Source organism: Ailuropoda melanoleuca, chromosome 9 (assembly GCF_002007445.2).
Source record: "Ailuropoda melanoleuca isolate Jingjing chromosome 9, ASM200744v2, whole genome shotgun sequence".
In the NCBI taxonomy this organism is placed as follows: Eukaryota; Metazoa; Chordata; class Mammalia; order Carnivora; family Ursidae; genus Ailuropoda; species Ailuropoda melanoleuca.
In genome coordinates this window covers 39,692,714-39,710,263 of record NC_048226.1, presented here as the reverse complement: position 1 = coordinate 39,710,263, position 17,550 = coordinate 39,692,714, and the positions used below count along the sequence as shown (strand labels likewise).

At 37.6% G+C, this 17,550-nt stretch overlaps 1 protein-coding gene across 3 annotated transcripts in view; it reads left to right on the top strand.

Annotated features, from left to right (window-relative positions):
- The window catches only part of CRH (corticotropin releasing hormone), a 177,941-nt gene that overhangs the window by 76,283 nt on the left and 84,108 nt on the right, over positions 1-17,550 (top strand). For all 3 annotated transcript variants that reach the window (XM_034668136.1, XM_019796541.2, XM_034668137.1), the window contains 2 exons: positions 569-867; positions 2,116-2,258. The gene's annotated coding sequence lies outside the window, so the exon portion shown is untranslated. The remainder of the gene's footprint in view (positions 1-568; positions 868-2,115; positions 2,259-17,550) is intronic.

Genomic DNA, 17,550 nt, shown 5'->3' with positions numbered 1-17,550 from the left:
TATCCAAATTCTCTTCTATTCTTTCATGGCTCTTTTTAAAGAAAATAGATATAGTAGTTGGAAGAACCTTGGAATTCACCAAGAACCCCTAGACTTTTTCCTTCTTTGACTTTCCTTCTTCAGTCTCATCTCTTGCCACTTCATGCCTTTCTTATCCCCTGACCTACAAGCTGAACTAAAAGTACAACACCACAAATGTCCCAGGTTCTCTCATTGTCTCTGACCATCTGCACCCGATGTGCCTTCAGCCATCTCTGTCCTGCCGACTCCTGTTTGTTTTTTCTGGCTTGGTTTGAGCATTGTCTTAGGAACTCTTTCCTGATGTCCTCTTATAAGCTTCCCTAGTCCTTCCTGCTATCTCAGTGTTTATCATACCGTATAATAACTATCTATTTAGATCTCTCATGCTCTTCCTAGCCTGTGAACTCCTTATCTCTGAATACCAGTGCCTACACTGTGCCTGGAACATAGGAGAGGCTTAATAATTGTTTGTTTTAATGATATATAGATAGATTGCTGATTGATTTTCTCCAGCAGTTCCACACTGAGCCCATGTCTTGTTTTTCAGTGGACTTTGACTTCTGGGCATTGGATGGTGGGCACAGCCAATGTGTGTCTTGAATGGAATAATGATGGTCTTAAGATCCATTTTCCATGAGCCACCTCTGAATATCACCCCAGTGAAGTCGTTTGGTGCCATTTTGCTGATGGAAGAAGCTCAAGGTGAATGACTTCTGAACCTTCATCACTGAGGATAACATGAAGCTAGCCACCTGCCATCTGACTACACCTGAGCATGCCAAACCACATTCCATGGAGGGAGTTCCAGAAAGATATGTTGCAGACCCAAAGAAGGAATGGCTCCTTGTGAGTTTACAAAATCTAATGTACATTAGCAGTCTCTTTAGAGTTCTGGGGAGATAGGTGTAAGGCTGTCCTTTGCAGCTGGAGGATGGGAAGAGGTCAGCCATTGTCCAAATTCTCAGAGGTTTCTCCCTCTGAGTTTGCTGAGTTGCTTCTAATGTGTGCGTTAACTCAGGCAGCTGCTGCTAATTGCTGCTGATTACTGGTAAGTTGCTGGCAATAGCAAGTGGCTATCCTAGCAGAGTAAAGGCATATCTTAAGATAGCAGGAGTAGGGATGGAATAGTATAAATGGCACTGAGGTGTCAGAAGACCAGGAAGCCTACAGCTAGGTAACCCAACAGGTGACTTAGCAGGGAAGCCCAGAAGCAAGAGCCCAAGGCCACGAAAGTTATGGAAATGGCTTGATTCTGGCAGGAACTGGGATTCTGTTGTGTTAATTTTCATGCTCAACAATGAATGGAAGTTGGCCACTAAGCTTGAGGGAAGTTTCTTCTCAACACCTCAGTGTGTCTGAATTCTGGAGGAACCTAGAGTAAAATAAGAGAAATAATACCAGACAGAAATAAGGAAATTCAAGATTTTGATAACCTGATCAAAATTAATGGAGGGTAAGTACACAACATGAAACATACAAGTAATCCCAGACTGTTGAGATTACTGAATAATTGTTGACCTTCCCCTCTTTTCTCCAGCCTAGTTGTGAGGGAAGCTTTTCCCCTTCATCTCTGCTTTTCCTTCTTTCCTGGGCTGGAGTGGGGATGTGGACATGGGCAATCCTTTTTATCATTCATTTGTTGAGCTCACTGACTGCGCTATAGTAAGCTTTAGGGATATAACATGAAACTAGATGGGGTTTAAAGTATTTTAGTCCTTCCTGCTTTTTCTTTATTCTTCTGAAAGTTTAATCCAGCTATAGATTCTGCTTGGATGCATTTCCTTTTCTTTGGTTGGGGTGGGATGGGGTGTGTGTGTGTGTGTGTCCCCATCCCTGAGACAGGTGGGAGACCAGAGTCCTTTCCTGGTAACTTGAGGGTGAATAACAGACATGAAGGGAAGGTAGGCTTGGTTCAAGTCTTTGGATTGAAGGGCGCCTCTGAGGCCTGGTTGGACTGGTTACTCTTGGTCTGAGTGAAGTTACCTCAGACATGCATATTTCATCAGTGGTTACATCAGTTGGGGCTCTAGCAGAAAGTAGATAGCACCCAAATGGTCAATTTGAGAGAGTTTAGTAAAGGGACTTTTTTTCCAGAGATATGGGCAGAGCAAGGAATGTGGATGCACCCAGAGAGGAGCAATGGTGACAAGTGCCTTCTGATTAAAATCTGGCTATTCCGTGAAACTGCCAGTTGGAAAGAATATAACAGCTGAGGATTCAAGCATCTGACCATTCTGGTGCGTCATTCTCTTCTCATTGGAACATCTACAGGTATTATTAAACCCATTTACAGTTGAGGCATGTTGAAGTATTTGCCCAATACTGCACTTCCAGTAAGTGGGAAAACTGAGATTTGAACTCAGATCTATTAGAGTCTAAATGCCATGTCCTTTCTGATTGTAGCCGTTATATTTCTCATTCAGGTTGGGAGGAGATGGGGGAGGAGTGTCCCTTTTGTTATGAAAGCAAAACCTCTTGTAGACATCCCCAGCAGATTTCCAGTTATTTCTCACTTGTCAGAATTGTGTTATATGACCCCATTGCATGGTCCCCTTATGTGCCTGTCTCCCATCCCTCCAGCTGCAAAGAAGGCTGGAAAAGTAAGTGCTTGGCTTTTTCATCCTATAGAGTGGAAAATGACAAGAGAATAGGAGTTGGGAATGATTCTTTGGTCAATGAGCTGGTAGCTGACTTCTTTTTTTCTACAGTTTTTATGGCACATTCTTCCTTTAGATAACTTTATACATTCTATCTGGTTTTGGTCAATTCAGGCAAGACTCTTCACTCTCTGGGTATTTAAGGTGACAACATATTTCTGATCTACTGTGTATTTATTTTATAGTTTAATTCTAAATGCATTTTTATTTTTCCTGTCTCTGGCTTTATGAGTGATACTTAACAGGAAATCTTATGGGTGCTAACAATAATACCTGTGGTACCAGGATTAGAGATCAAGAGTGGGAAGCCATGAACAAACTTCCTGGTACATAGCAGCTATTGGGCAAAGGGTAACTGTTATCATTCTTCATCATTTCTTCCTTCAGATGAGACTTAGATGTTTGAGGAAGATCTTGGAGGGAAATGGCGGATGGTGTTGACAAATGGTGTTTGGATGTGTGAGTCCTGGTATAAGACACCAGGATGATGCATTCTTGGCCAAGTGTGCGGAATGGGTGGAGGGGCAGGATGCATTTGTTCACAAGCTGGCTAGCAGATATAGAGTACTTTAAACTGAATAGGGCAGGAGAAGGAGAAAAAAAACACAGCAAGATAATACAGAGGATAGGAATTGTGAGTTAAAAGGAGGATAAAATTATTGTAAATGGTGTAATTAACATAAGATGACTGGGGAGTGAACTGGAAATTGTAATACTCTCTGCATTGTCCTCTCATTGGACTGATCTCATTGTGTTACAGTCATATCGTATTTGCTTTGTCACATAATCTGAGATAAGGCAAGCACCACTGTAATTTTCCCAGAGAGAACAGAGGTAGAATCCAGACCTAGAGATGGCATTAAGTCTAGATGATAGTTTAGATGAAAAAGAGATGTTTTGAGGCACCTGTGTGAAGGGATCTATGGAAAATTTTATTACAAAATTATCACTTATATAGCATATACTATGTACTGGGCACTGTTCTGAGTTTAGATTATTTCATTTAATCTACACAATGGTCATATATAGTAGATACCACCATCATTCCAGTTTTACAGTTGAGGAAACTGAAGGATGGGGAGAATAAGTGACTTGCCTGGAGCCACATAGCTCATAGTGGTTAAAACCAGCTAGTCGGCTCTGGAAGCTAGGCTAGATTTCCCATATCAATGTAGATAAGTTATGTTGACTTAAATGAATTTCTTTCTTTGATAGGGTTACTAGTCTGGCAGTTAGGGGCAATGTGGTTGTAGTGTGCACTTGCTTTTGAAATATTTAGTTCTATTATTGAAGATGAATAAATTTGTAAAAAATAAGTGAAACATTTAAGGTATGTTATATATAGACAAGCAGTAAGTAGAACACGCGTGGGTCAGACATAGGTGGGAAGGAATAAAAGGATCAAAGGATATCTAATATTCATGAAGTCCTGGATACTAAATATTCATTATACACCAAATATATATGGGATCTATGAGATGCTAAATATAAAAAAGGCACAAAGTATTCAGGTTACTAAATGAACACATAATATTCATAAGGCCTAATTCATAGCATCCATTCTGGCCCTATGTGTCCTCTGTCCAAGAAACACAAATAAACCCAGGGCTGTCAATCAGCTAACTGGTGAGTTATAGCTATGGCCAGAGGCGTTTGTCCCTCCATCTCTCCAACAGAGCTCTTGTGTGGGCCCAGGGCACTTTCCATCCATGGGTCCCCTTGCTTAAATCTCAATTCTGGTCATTTTAAGAAAGGTGTGTGTGTGTGTGTGTGTGTGTGTGTGAGAGAGAGAGAGAGAGAGAGAGAAAGAGAGAGAGAGAGAGAGAGAGAGAGAGAGATTGACACAAAGAGAGAGATTGAATGAGAGAGAGAAAGATTGAGAGAGGACAAATGAACACTGCTAACCCAGAATTCAAACGGTGAGGTCCTTCCACCCTGTCTGTACCCTATCTGAAGGTGTTGACTTATCCTGGTCTCTCTCTCCTTCTTTCTCCCTGTACGTTATAAGTGGATTTTTAGCAAACCATTTCATGACTTCCTGGTAGTATTTTTGGCATTTTGATAGCCTGAAACGGCATCAAGATAATTTCCCACAGGACAGTGGTAGACATTGGCTTTCAGGACCTCAGCAGGATCCCTAACAATTGAGCATGAGATCCTTGTGGCTAAATATAAGCTGGATGGTGCTATAAACAGAGAGACTCCTGCTTGCTGTTGGGGCAATATCCTGGGACTAGTGCCCCAGGAAGCAGGTGATACTCTATCTCTCTGGTCTGCTCTGGTGATAAGGTGAGGACACACAAGATAAGCTAATCAAACTTAAAGACATGGTAAATATTGAAAGGTTTTCATGTTGGAGAAAGATTTCATCATGAGTTGAGCTGTGGGAAATCAATTCCATTTTGGGCCTAATATGGGTTGGGAGGGGGAGGAGCAGTGTGGGAACTGGCCATGGAGTGGAACAAGGTGCCATTGAGTCCATAGAACTCTGAGTGGAGTGAGGTGGGGAAGAATGAGAACAGGGCTCAGCCCCAAGAGGTATGTATGGCAAAAGGAGGGTAAGAAAACAAGTCCCACATGAGGAATTCCACAGAGCAGGTGAACAAAACCCGGGGTACCCTAGTAGAGGGGAAATCAGTGGTGTCCCTGGGGAATATGAAAGAAGCTGCTAACCCCCAGCTTATTGGGAACCAGATCTCACCAGATCTCACCAGATCTCTCCAGTATCTAGGGTCTGCTATGCCTGTAATAAGCCATACTTATCAATAGCCGTACTATTGACAGGTGTAGGGAGGGTGGATACCACAAGCGTGTTCCAGCAATCATCTTGTTTCTGCATTCACACTGTTCCTAATCAGTTCCTATCCTGATTCCTTCAAGCTCTGAGTCATTGGGCTGAGACTTTGAAACCTGGCTTTTTCTAAAGAAGTAGTTTTCAGAAATTTTTGACCTTGATCTACAGTAATAAATACATTTCACATCATAATCCAGCATACATAAACATATATGAAACCGAAACAAGAATCTCATGAAACTTACTCTTATCACAATTGCTGAACTCTAATGGAGTCCATTCTATTTCACTTAAAAAAATCCTAATCACAGCACCGAAATTGATGTGCATTCCACTAATGGGTTGTGACCCACAGTTGGGAAGAAATAGTGTTAAAGGATTTAGGCTTGACTTTTGCTCTTTTTGCCGTTAGGCCCCTGTGCTGCCTTGGGTAGCAGGCCCTGACTTGCCTCATCCTATGAAACCCAATCCCTGACACCAACCAAATGCCTAAATTTCTTCCTCACAGGTGGACCAGAGATGAATGGGCATTTACTAGGGAACCCAAACACTTAGGACCAAAATAATTTGTATATATTTCTTCATGTAATTCTCATAATCATCTTATCCATTTATTTTAATTTTCCTTTCACAACGAGGAGAGTGAGGATCAAAGACATTGTATGATTCATCCGTAGTTACAAAGGTAATAAGTGGGATCATTGGGACTTGAACCCATTCACAAGGTGCCTCTTGTTTGTGCCAGTGACTCCTACCCACTAATCTCACCTACAGAGCAACTCTGGAGTTTGAATTCCCTTTCCATTTTCCTTCCTGAATGTCAAACACTCTCTTTGCTATATATACCACTGGAGTAACTCAAGAGTGAAGATTCTATGTAGCAAATTTTTTTTGTCTTGTACACATATGTTTGGTGACTGTCCTCAGTCCTGTGGGTAACAGTATATATAACCTTGTCTTATCCTGACAAGTATTTCCTAAGCAACATTTTCAAACTAATGTAAAAGCTGGCATCACAGAAGCAGCTGTCTGTTATGTTGTCTCCAAAGACATATGTCAATCTTCCTCCTTAATTAGGAACAGGATGTATGTATGATTTATATCCTCAAGCTATGCCTCTCCAACAGGTGAAGTTTCAGTTGTTAGTATTTGACATATCCTTTATAAAGTCTAAAGTACAACAGAATGTGAATGGGCAATATGGTAGACAAACCAGGTTCTGGTAAAATTCCTTATTATCCTAACTTCTTTATGAAATAAATATGCCAATACATGGTATATGGAGAGATCTAGAATAGTAGAATTTTAAAAATTATTATGTTTAATTAGCCAACATATAGTACATCATTAGTTTTTGATGTAGTGTTCAACGATTCATCAGTTGCATCCAGTGCTCATCGCATCACATGCCCTCCTTAATACCCATCACTCTGTTACCTATCCCCCTGACCTCCCTCCCTTCTGTAACCCTCAGTATGTTTTCTGGAGTCCAGAGTCTTTCATGGTTTGTCTCCCTCTCTGATTTCTTCCCATTCAATTTTCCCTCCCTTCCCCTATGGTCCTTTGCTCTATCCCTTATGTTCCACATATGAGTGAAACCATGTGATAATTGTCTTTCTCTGCTTATTTCACCTAGCATAATCCCTTCCAGTTCCATCCATGTTGGTCAGAATGGTATTAATCCGTTCTGATGACTGAGTTATATTCCATTGTATATATGAACCACATCTTCTTTATAGTATAGTGGAATTTTAAAGTTTCAGTGATTTTTGTTCAAATTTGGGGCCAATGTCTTTGTGCTTGAAGGATGTTTTCAAACATGTTGGGGATGATTTTACTGCTAAAAAGGACATGAATAACTAGAAAAAATCCTAGAATCATTTCAAGAGAATGGAAGCTTGGTCACTTAGAAAAATACAACATTTTTTTTTCTAATTATAAAATGAACACACATTTATTGTAGAAAATTTTGAAACAAAAATGTGTAAAACAGAAAATAATATACTCAATACCCAGAGCTGAAATAAATGTGCCAGTACATTTATTTCACTCCAATTTTCTTTTCAACCTATCTCAAATAAACATATGTATGCATATGCTTATGAAATTGGGATCAAACTCATTATTATATTGAAATATATATCTGTATCTCTGCTTTTTTTAATAAAAAATTAACATTGTATAAAGAATTTTCCCCTATGTCGCTATATATACTTTGGAAATAAATATTTTAAAATTTATTTATTCCTTTCTTGGACATTCTGGCTTGTTTTTAAGCTAAAAGTATAATCAAATATTGCTATGCTAATATGCAAAATTGTGAAATCCCTACGTACAGGAGAAGCAATAGGAGAAATTGGAAATCAGATATTAAAGACATAAACAGTTCATGTAAAAGCAATGTTAACGTTAACATTCCCTGCTTCCAGTGGTTTGGCTTATAAGGGCTTGTCAGTTACCATGTTTTGTTTTGTTTTTTGACAGCGTATTTGTTTTTTCTACATATATTTGACTTTAGGCAGCACATTTCCTCCAAACCCCTTCTTTCTGTTCTCTGATTGGAATGCTGCCCATGTCCCCTGGGTGATTGATGTTAGCTGATGGTGCTGATCAATTAAATTATTTGTGTTGACTTCAGAAAGAACACCGTTCATTAACTGACATTCGTTGACTAATAGATTTCTCTCTAAATGTCATGTTTCCATAATAAGATGTTTCAGTAAGGCATAAAATGTTTCAATAAGTTACTATTTTTAAAAAAGGTTATTTCATAAAAAAGGGAATTTGAAAGAAACCCCGCCTACCTTTACCTATACTATATTACCATTCACCTTATAACTCGATGAAGCAAAAACAATAGGAAGTTACCCTGGCCTGGGTTTGGTCTTCCATATGTTTAGGCACTCCTGCTCTGGACCCCAGGACCACCTGTGGTGGCCCTTTAATTGTTCACTGTGACTGGAGATTTTGGTGGTTCTGTTTCCACTTAATATTCCCCCTAGAGATCTGATTTTCTCTGTGTTGTGCTAACTATTAAACTAACTGTAGCACAGTGATTTTCAAACTATATTCCTCAAAGCGCAAAGGCAGGGATCTCCCAAGTTACCACAAGGTTGTTAAATATGCTGGTTCTGCACCTTAATTCTGGAGATTCTGACTCAGTAAGTCTGGTCGGGGGATCCACAATTTGAGAACCACCCTCCTTGGGAGGGAACAGAGTAACGGTAGGCAGATGGGTGGATTTTAGCAACCCCTCCTTATTTTCTACTAGAATACAAGTTAAAAAAAAAAAAAAGCGAAAATAGCCTTTGTAAAGAATGCTGTGTTTATCTCATCCTGAGTTTCAGAAGCTTGTAGAGACTTTCAGAAGCTTCTAAGAGGTGACTCTGCAACACAGGGTGGTTACTAGCTGTTCCACTTTTGGAAAAACTGTAAAATGCTTTGTCTGCTACTTCTTCCTTTCCCCTGTCCTTTACTCCTCAGCGATTGAATTCATGATGTGTAGGGGGCTGCTAGTGGGTATTTTCATGGAAAGACTGATTGAAGTATTTTAGAGACACTCTCCTACTCTTGCATGAAAGGGTATAAGAAACTATGGAGTTGGTACCTTCCCTCACATGTGGAGTTGGTGCCTGAGACTTAAATACAGTCAAGTCTTGTGTTCCATACAATTTAGTAGATTTTGGTCACTTGAGGCTGATTGAGAGATTAACTGAATTTTGCCTCTAAAATTCGTATTTTTCTTGAAGAAAAATTATACAAGATACAGTTAGAACATTTAAGAAGACAGAGACTGAGATGTCATCTAGCTAAGAAAACAGGTTGCTTTCTTGCTATATGCTAAGAGATGCTAGTATTTGTGGCAGAATTTAATCTGAAAACTGCTCTATCTATAACTTGCCACAAATTACAGCATTTATTAGCAAGCTCAAAAAAATGTACTTTTGTATAAGAACATTTATAGTATCTGGGCACCTGAGTGGTTCAGTCAGTTTAGCATCTGACTAGATTTCGGCTTGGGTCGTGATCTCAGGGTTGTGGGATTGGGCCCTGTGTCATGCCCTGTGCTCAGCAGGGAGTCTTCTTGAAGATTCTCTTTCTCTCCCTCTGCGCACCCCCACTCTCTCTCTCTGAAGTGAAATAAATAAATAAATCTTAAAAAAAACCATTTATAATATCAAGTTGATAACTGAACAATCTTTTGATTTATTAAAATGAATCATTTCGCATTTCACATTATAAGAAAACTTCTCTTTGCCTTAAAGAAAAACCCAGTTTTCTGATAATAAGAATCAGAATAAATACCGGTTCAATTTAAATTTTATGATAATATATATTTATCTTACAATAAATATATTTATCTGATAATGAATATATTTATATGACAATGTAATGTCTAGCAGGTGCTTTCTTCAGTTTTTTTTAAGTGTTCTTTATTAAATAGCTAAGGAAGAAGCAATTACACTTCTGGAAAGATCGAATAGACATATTTTTTCCTATTTCTTTGGTTAAGTATAACCCAAACCCTGGACAGTATATATAAAACACACATAAGAAGATTATGAAAGGTGGAAAGAAAAAGACAGAAACACTAAGAACCTTAAGACTCAAGGAACAACATAATGGTAAATTCCCTGGGTTTTCTTTTTGTCTCATAAATCTCAGACTTGGAGCTGGATAAGCCAGTAACCTGGAAGCACCAAGTGCAAAGAAAGCACCAACATTTTTTGGTTCAGATTGGAGTAGGAAAGAGGCAGCTGAGGAAGACAGAAAACTTTGTTTATTTATTTATTTATTTATTTATTTATTTATTTATTTAATTTTTATTTTTTAAGAAAGAAAACTTTTTTTTTAAAGATTTTATTTATTTATTTGACAGAGATAGAGATAGCGAGCGAGAGGGAACACAAGCAGAGGGAGTGGGAGAGGAAGAAGCAGGCTCATAGTGGAGGAGCCTGATGTGGGGCTCGATCCCATAACGCCGGGATCACGCCCTGAGCTGAAGGCAGATGCTTAACCGCTGTGCCCAGGCGCCCCAAGACAGAAAACTTTTTATTTATACCTCCCCCACTCCAGCCCAATCTCAAGACAGAAAACTTTAAGATAATAATTTCTCTACTCTAGTCAAATACCACAGGAAAACTATGGCCCTACCTTAACCCACATTGGAAAAGACTCCCGCATTCTTCACATTATAACAAGGAAATCCTTCTTCAAGAGTGCTGTTGGAGGAGACCTAGTAGAGAGTTAGGACTTTCATTACTCCTCAGTGGTAATGAGACCACCTCCCTGCCCCCATGGTATCAGTAGAGGTGTAAGTTATCTGTATATAATGTAGTACCTTGCACAACCACTAAAAAACTCTGCAAAGAGGTACATTAAAAAATAACATAGATAAGTCTAATGGATTTTTTTTAATTTAATTTTATTATATTATGTTAATCACCATACAGTACATCCCCAGATTCCGATGTAAAGTTTGATGCTTCATTAGTTGCGTATAACACCCAGTGCACCATGCAATACGTGCCCTCCTTACTACCCATCACCAGTCTATCCCATTCCCCCACCCCCTCCCCTCTGAAGTCTTCAGTTTGTTTCTCATAGTCCATAGTCTCTCATGTTTCATTCCCCCTTCTGATTACCCCCCTTTTCTTTATCCCTTTCTTCCCCTACCGATTATCCTAGTTCTTATGTTCCATAGATGAGAGAAATCATATGATAATTGTCTGACATGGACGGCACTGGAGGAGATAATGGATTTTTAAAAAATGTTTATATAATGGTAAAAAAAAATGTTTAAGACAGGCCAAAGAAAACAGAAATGGAAAACTAGAAGAACAAAGGGAAACAAAAGATATAGTGGCATCCTTATGCCACAACATATCAATAATTACATTAAATGTCAATGGTTTAAATATACCAACTATAAGACAGAGATTGATGGAGTATATTTAAAAATGTGGCGCAACTGTATGATGTCTATAAGAAACTCAAAATATGACAATATAGAAAGATTGAAAGTAAAAAGATGGAAAAAGATGAAAAATTCAAATGTTAACTAAAATAAATCAGTTAACTAATGTTAACTAAATAATGGCTTTATTTATGTTAACTAAAAAAATGTTAACTAAAATGAATGGCTTTATAATATCATATAAAGTAGATAAAATTAGAATAAGAAGGGGGTCATATAATTACAAAAGATCAGTCTACTAAGAAGAGATAGTAATCCTAAAGAGGTATATACTAGACAGTAGAGCTGCAAAACATGTGAAGCAAAAACTGATCGAACTATAAGGAGAAATGGAAAAATCCACAATTATAGTTGGAGATTTCAGTACTCATCTAGCAACACTGATAGAACTAAACAGAAAATTAGTTAGAATATAGAAGAATTCAACATCATCAGCCAACAAAATCTAATTGACATTTATAGAAAGCTTTGCCTAGCCACAGCAGTATTTACATTCTTTCTAAGTGTTTATGGAACATATACCAAAAGAGAACACATTTTAGGCCATTAAACAAACCTCAACAAATTTAAGAGAATAGAAGTCATAAGTTTGTGCTCTCTGGCCACAGTGGAATTATCTAGAAATCACTAGCAGAGGAATAATAGGAGAATTCCCAAGCATGTGGGAATTAAGTCGTGCAATTCTAAGTAATCCATGTGTCAAAGATTATACAGAAGTAAAAAGAAATTGAACTGATGAAAATGAATACAGAACATATCAAAATTTGTGGGGGGCACAGCTAAAGCAGTCCTTAGGGGAAATTTATAGCACTTAATGCTTTCATTAGAAAAGAGGAAAAGTCTCAAATCAATAATCTAAGTTCTCACCTCAAGAATTTAGAAAAAGAAGAGCAAAATAAGTTCAAAGAAAGCACAGAGAGGGAATAATAAAGATAAAAACAGTTACATGAAATTAAAAACAAAAGTGGAGAAAACTAATGGAACAAAAAGTTGATTCTTTGAAAAGATCAATAAAATTGACAAATGTCCAGCAAGATTAATAAAGGAAAAAACAGAAGACGCAAATTGCCAAGAGCAGGAATGAAACAAGGAATATTACTAAAGGTCCTGCAAATATTAAAAGGATAATATGGGAATATTAATAACAACTCCACACACATACACTTGACAAATTAGATGAAATAGACCAATTCCTTGAAAAAACACAGACTACCACAACTCACCCAATATGAAATAGACAATTTGAAGATCCCTATAGCTATTCAGGAATTTGAATTCATAAGTTATGACCTCCTAAAATAAATCTCCAGAGCCAGAAGTTCCCACCAGGGAATACTAACAAATATTTAAAGAAGTATTAATGTCAATTCTACAAATCTCTTCAAAATAGAAGAAAAGGGAACACTTCCAGTTAATTTTGTGAAGCCAGTATACCTTGACACTAAAGCCAGACAAAGACAGTACAAAAAAACCGAAAACTATAGACCTATTTCTGCTATGAATATAGACACAAAAGTCTTAATAAAATGTTGGCAAGTAGAATTTGGTATTCTATAAAAAGGATTATACACCATGACCAATGGGTTTATTCCATTTATGCATGGTTGGTTTAACATTTGAAAATCATACAGTGTAATCCACCATGTAAACAAGCTAATGAAGGGCGCCTGGGTGGCACAGCGGTTAAGCGTCTGCCTTTGGCTCAGGGCATGATCCCGGCGTTCCCTCTCTCGCTGGCTGTCTCTATCTCTGTCAAATAAATAAATAAAAAACCTTTAAAAAAAAACCAAGCTAGTGAAGAAAAATCACATGATCATATCAATAGATGCAAATTTAAAAAGTCAACATTTTTTATTTAAAGAGCCCTCTCAAGAAAAACAAGACTAGTGGGGAATTTCCTCAGCTTGTTAAAGTGAATCTACAAAATCCTAAAGCCAACATCAAACTTAATGGTGAAAGATTATATTTTTTCCCCTAAAAGTGGGAAGAAGGCAAAAGTATCAGCTCTCACCACTTTTCTTTAGCATACTGCTGTAAATTCTTGCCAGTGCAAAAAGGAAGAAAAGGAAATAAAAGGCATACATATTGGAAATGAAGAAATATATCTCTAGATGTAGATGACATAATTGTGTAGAAAATCCTGAAAAATCTACCAAAAAGTACCCCTCTGGAAGACAAAACTCAACCCCTATAATAATTAAGTGAATCCAGCACAAAAATTAATTTTTTTCCTATATACTTATAATGAACATATGGACACTGAGATTAAAAGTGCAGTACCATTGACAGTTGCACAAATAAAAGAGAAAAGGTATAAATCTAACAAAACATAAAACTTGTATTATACAAACTACAACATACTGATAAAATAATCAGAGATCTAAATAAATAGACATATGTTCATGGTTTGGAAGATAACAAGGATGTCAATTCTCTCCAAATAGAATGTGCTTGTTTAATGCAATTCCTATCAAAATCTGAGCAAGATTTTTATAGATGGAGACAAGATTATTTTAAAATATATATGGAAAGGCAAAGGAACTAGAATAAATAATTTTGAAACAGAAGAATAAAGTGGGAGGAATCACCCCGTCCAATTTTAAGACTAATTATAAAGCAACACTAATCAAGATTGTTTGGTATTCATAGAGAGTTAGACACATAGTTCAATAAAATGAAATACAGAACTCAGAAATAGACCTGTACAGATTTGCCCAACTGATTTTGACTAAACTACAGAAGGGATTAAATACAGGAAGGATAACTTTTACAACAAATGGTCCTGGAAAAGTTGGACATGCAGAGGAAAATGAATCTTGCCTAGCCCTCATGTCTTATACAAAATTTATCTCAAAATGGATCTTGGGCTTAAATGTAAAATGCAGAATTATAAAACTTTAAGAAAAAATATATGAGAAAATTCAGTTTGAGATCTGGGACTAGGCAGAGTTCTTAGGTTGGATACCAAAAGCACAATTCATAAAAGGAAACTTGATAAAGTGGACTTGACCAAAGTTTAAAACTTTTGCTCTTTGAAAGACCTCATTAAGAGTATAAAAAAAAAGCTACAGACTAGGAGGACATATTTAAAAACCACATATCTGACAACGAACTAGTATCTAAGACCTATAAAGAACTCTCACTTCAACAGTAGAAGAACAAATAATCCAATTATTAAATAGTCAAAAGACATGAAGAGACATTCCACCAAAGTGGATATAGATAGGGCAAATGATTACATGAAAAGATGTCCAATATCATTATCCATTAGGGAAACACAAATTAGAACTACAATGAGATATTACTATACATGTATCAGAATGACTAAAAAAGTATATGATAATACCAAATGCTGGCAAGGATACAGAGAAACTGGGTCACTGATACAATGCTGTTGAGAATGTAAAAAACCACAAAATTTCTGGAAAACAGTGGCAGTTTCTACCTATGCAACCATTAAGTTGTTTTTTGTAGTATCAATAGCTAGTAACCATTAGAGCGTCCATAGTGACTGGATCTTTCTTCTGATTGACTGGGTCTTTTTAAAAATAGCAGTTGCTTTCAATGAAGTTATGATAAAACTGCAAGCCTGGGAGCCATCTTGCCTTAGATGCCTTTGGGTGTCTTTTACTCTTTTGCATTAATTTTAAGCCATGCTATTGCCATTATTTCTCAGTTCTTAGATGAACATCATTATAACTGTGAAATTTTGACAACTTTTTTTATGACAACTTTTTTCATTACAATTTCTTCCAGGACATTGACTTTGAACCCATTTGGGACCCCTAGTGAAGTTTCCCTTGGCTGGCCCAGAGTAATACTGGGGAAAAAAGGCAAAGTTGTTCTGTTTCTCACCTGCTACCTCCAGCCGTGCTCCAGACGTGAAGCTAAAGAAAATGCATTGCTAGGCATGTATGTACCTCTAACATAAGTATCTTTGGAAGCCTGCCTGAATTTTCAACTGCAAACCCAATGAAAAGGACTCGAGTGACCCTCATTGCTCCTTGCTGTTAGATAAATGGACTGTGTGGCACAGAGAGAACTAAAATTCCTCCGGGAATATAGTAGAGCGTCTTAGTCCAGAGGGTCCTTCAGGTTCTGCCTGGTTGGCTGATCTCCAAATCCAGTAATGGTTTCAGATATTTCTTTGCCTGTTAAGCAACTACCCAGAGTGATCCCTCCTCCATGGAAACCATATCTTTATGGGGCATACTTCCTTAGGATTTAACCAGGCATTGGTCCAAATCAAACCTGTAGCATCCAAAGCACCAAATGATGCTGCCCTCTCATTAACAGTGCTTTTTTCTTTTCTATTCTTTTCTTTTCTTTTCTTCTTTTCTTTTCTTTTCTTTTCTTTCTTCTTCTTCTTTTTTTTTTTTTTTTTTTAGAGGAGAGAGCATGAACAAGTGGTGGGGAGGGAGAGGGAGAGAGAGAATCTCAAGCAGGCTCCACCCAGGACTCAATGTAACAACCCTGAGATCATGACCTAAGCTGAAACCAAGAGTCAGATGCCCAGGGGCCCCAACAGTGCATTTCTAATAGGAAAAGGATGGTGGTTTTGAGGCAAGGAACTGTATTTAACGTGTGCTGTCTGTCTGATTGCTTTTGAACCTTGGGGGTCTGGTCTTTTGCTATTTGTCTGGCTGTCCTAGAGTCTTAAGCTCTAGGAATGACAAGTACTACATATTGGGATGGAAAGGTCAGCCTTGCCAGAAAGAGATTCTGTCCTTGTTAACGTCTCAGCTTGATTAATGTCTGCTGTTTCTCTTTTTCTCTGCATTTTTTGTTCACTGGATCTTTGGTTCACCAATTCTTTTATTTACTGAAATTTGGAAGGTGGAGACAGAAGAAAAGATTTTTAAACTTTGAATTCTCACTGTTTAGCATCAAGCACATGATTTTTTGGTTCAGATTGGAAGTATTTTGATAAGACTAAATTTTAATTTTCTCTTTAGTAGATTGTCCTTGATTTTTACTTTATTCTATTGTGAAAATTCACTCTAAGTTTGTATGTGTCTGGATTGTTTTGTATTGTAGAATTCTTCAGGCATGAATGGTGCTTATTTAGGCAATTGTATTCAACATCCATAATACATATATAGATATTCAGTCATTTTTGATGGTAAAAGCTTCTTAGGATGTGGCACATCTGTTCATAATGGGAAGCTCTGGTTGGTGAAAAATAAAGTTCATTTTTGTGGCAATAAAACACCGAAGAAAGTAACCACTTGCCATGCTTATTTATAAACTACAATCCCTTGTAGGATCTTAAACAACAATGAAAAGAAAAACAGAAATGAGAACTTGCCCTTCCTCAGAGTTTACTTTTTTCACTCTACATTCCCTAGCCGGAAGCCTCAATATTTTTGATCATGAGTTTTTAAGAAGAGCATCATTTTGCATTTCCTGGGCAATATATCATGCAGTGACTCACAGAGCTGGGGTGTGCAGGGCAGGCACATCAGGTTGCTCTGACTGAGAACAAGACAACATGATGTCAGAGTCAGCTCTGTGTAATGCGTCATCCACACAATATTACCAGCAGCTTTTGGCTTGATTCTGAATCTCAGAAGATGCTGCAAAATGCTGGAGGGAAAAAAATCTGTCTAATGGGACTGTCTACTGCACTCATAAAATAAAAATCTATCTGATCCTTCAGTGGTACCTTTACTCCCAAAGGATCCCAGTGTACTCAGCTCCTGCCCCAGGAGTATTAGTCATACATCTCTGAAACATCATCTCTTTTGTGCTAGAAAAGGCAGGGCCCTCTGAGGCAGCCCTCTCAGCAACAGGTTTTATTTTGAGAGGGATATTAAATAGTAATTCTGAATAAATTACAGGGGAAATGATAGAGAGGCAAAATGCAATTTCCCCTGTTGGAATTTGAACAAGACTCTGGCTAATAATCCCCCCTTTTTATTTTATAATAATATTTTTTTATTATGTTAGTCACCATACAGTACATCCCTGGTTTTTGATGTAAAGTTCCATGATTCATTAGTTGCATGTAACACCCAGTGCACCATGCAAAGAAAAAAAAAAAAGAAATTAAAACTCAGAAAAAAAATAATAATCCCCCCTTTTTAGATGACTGTATGTTT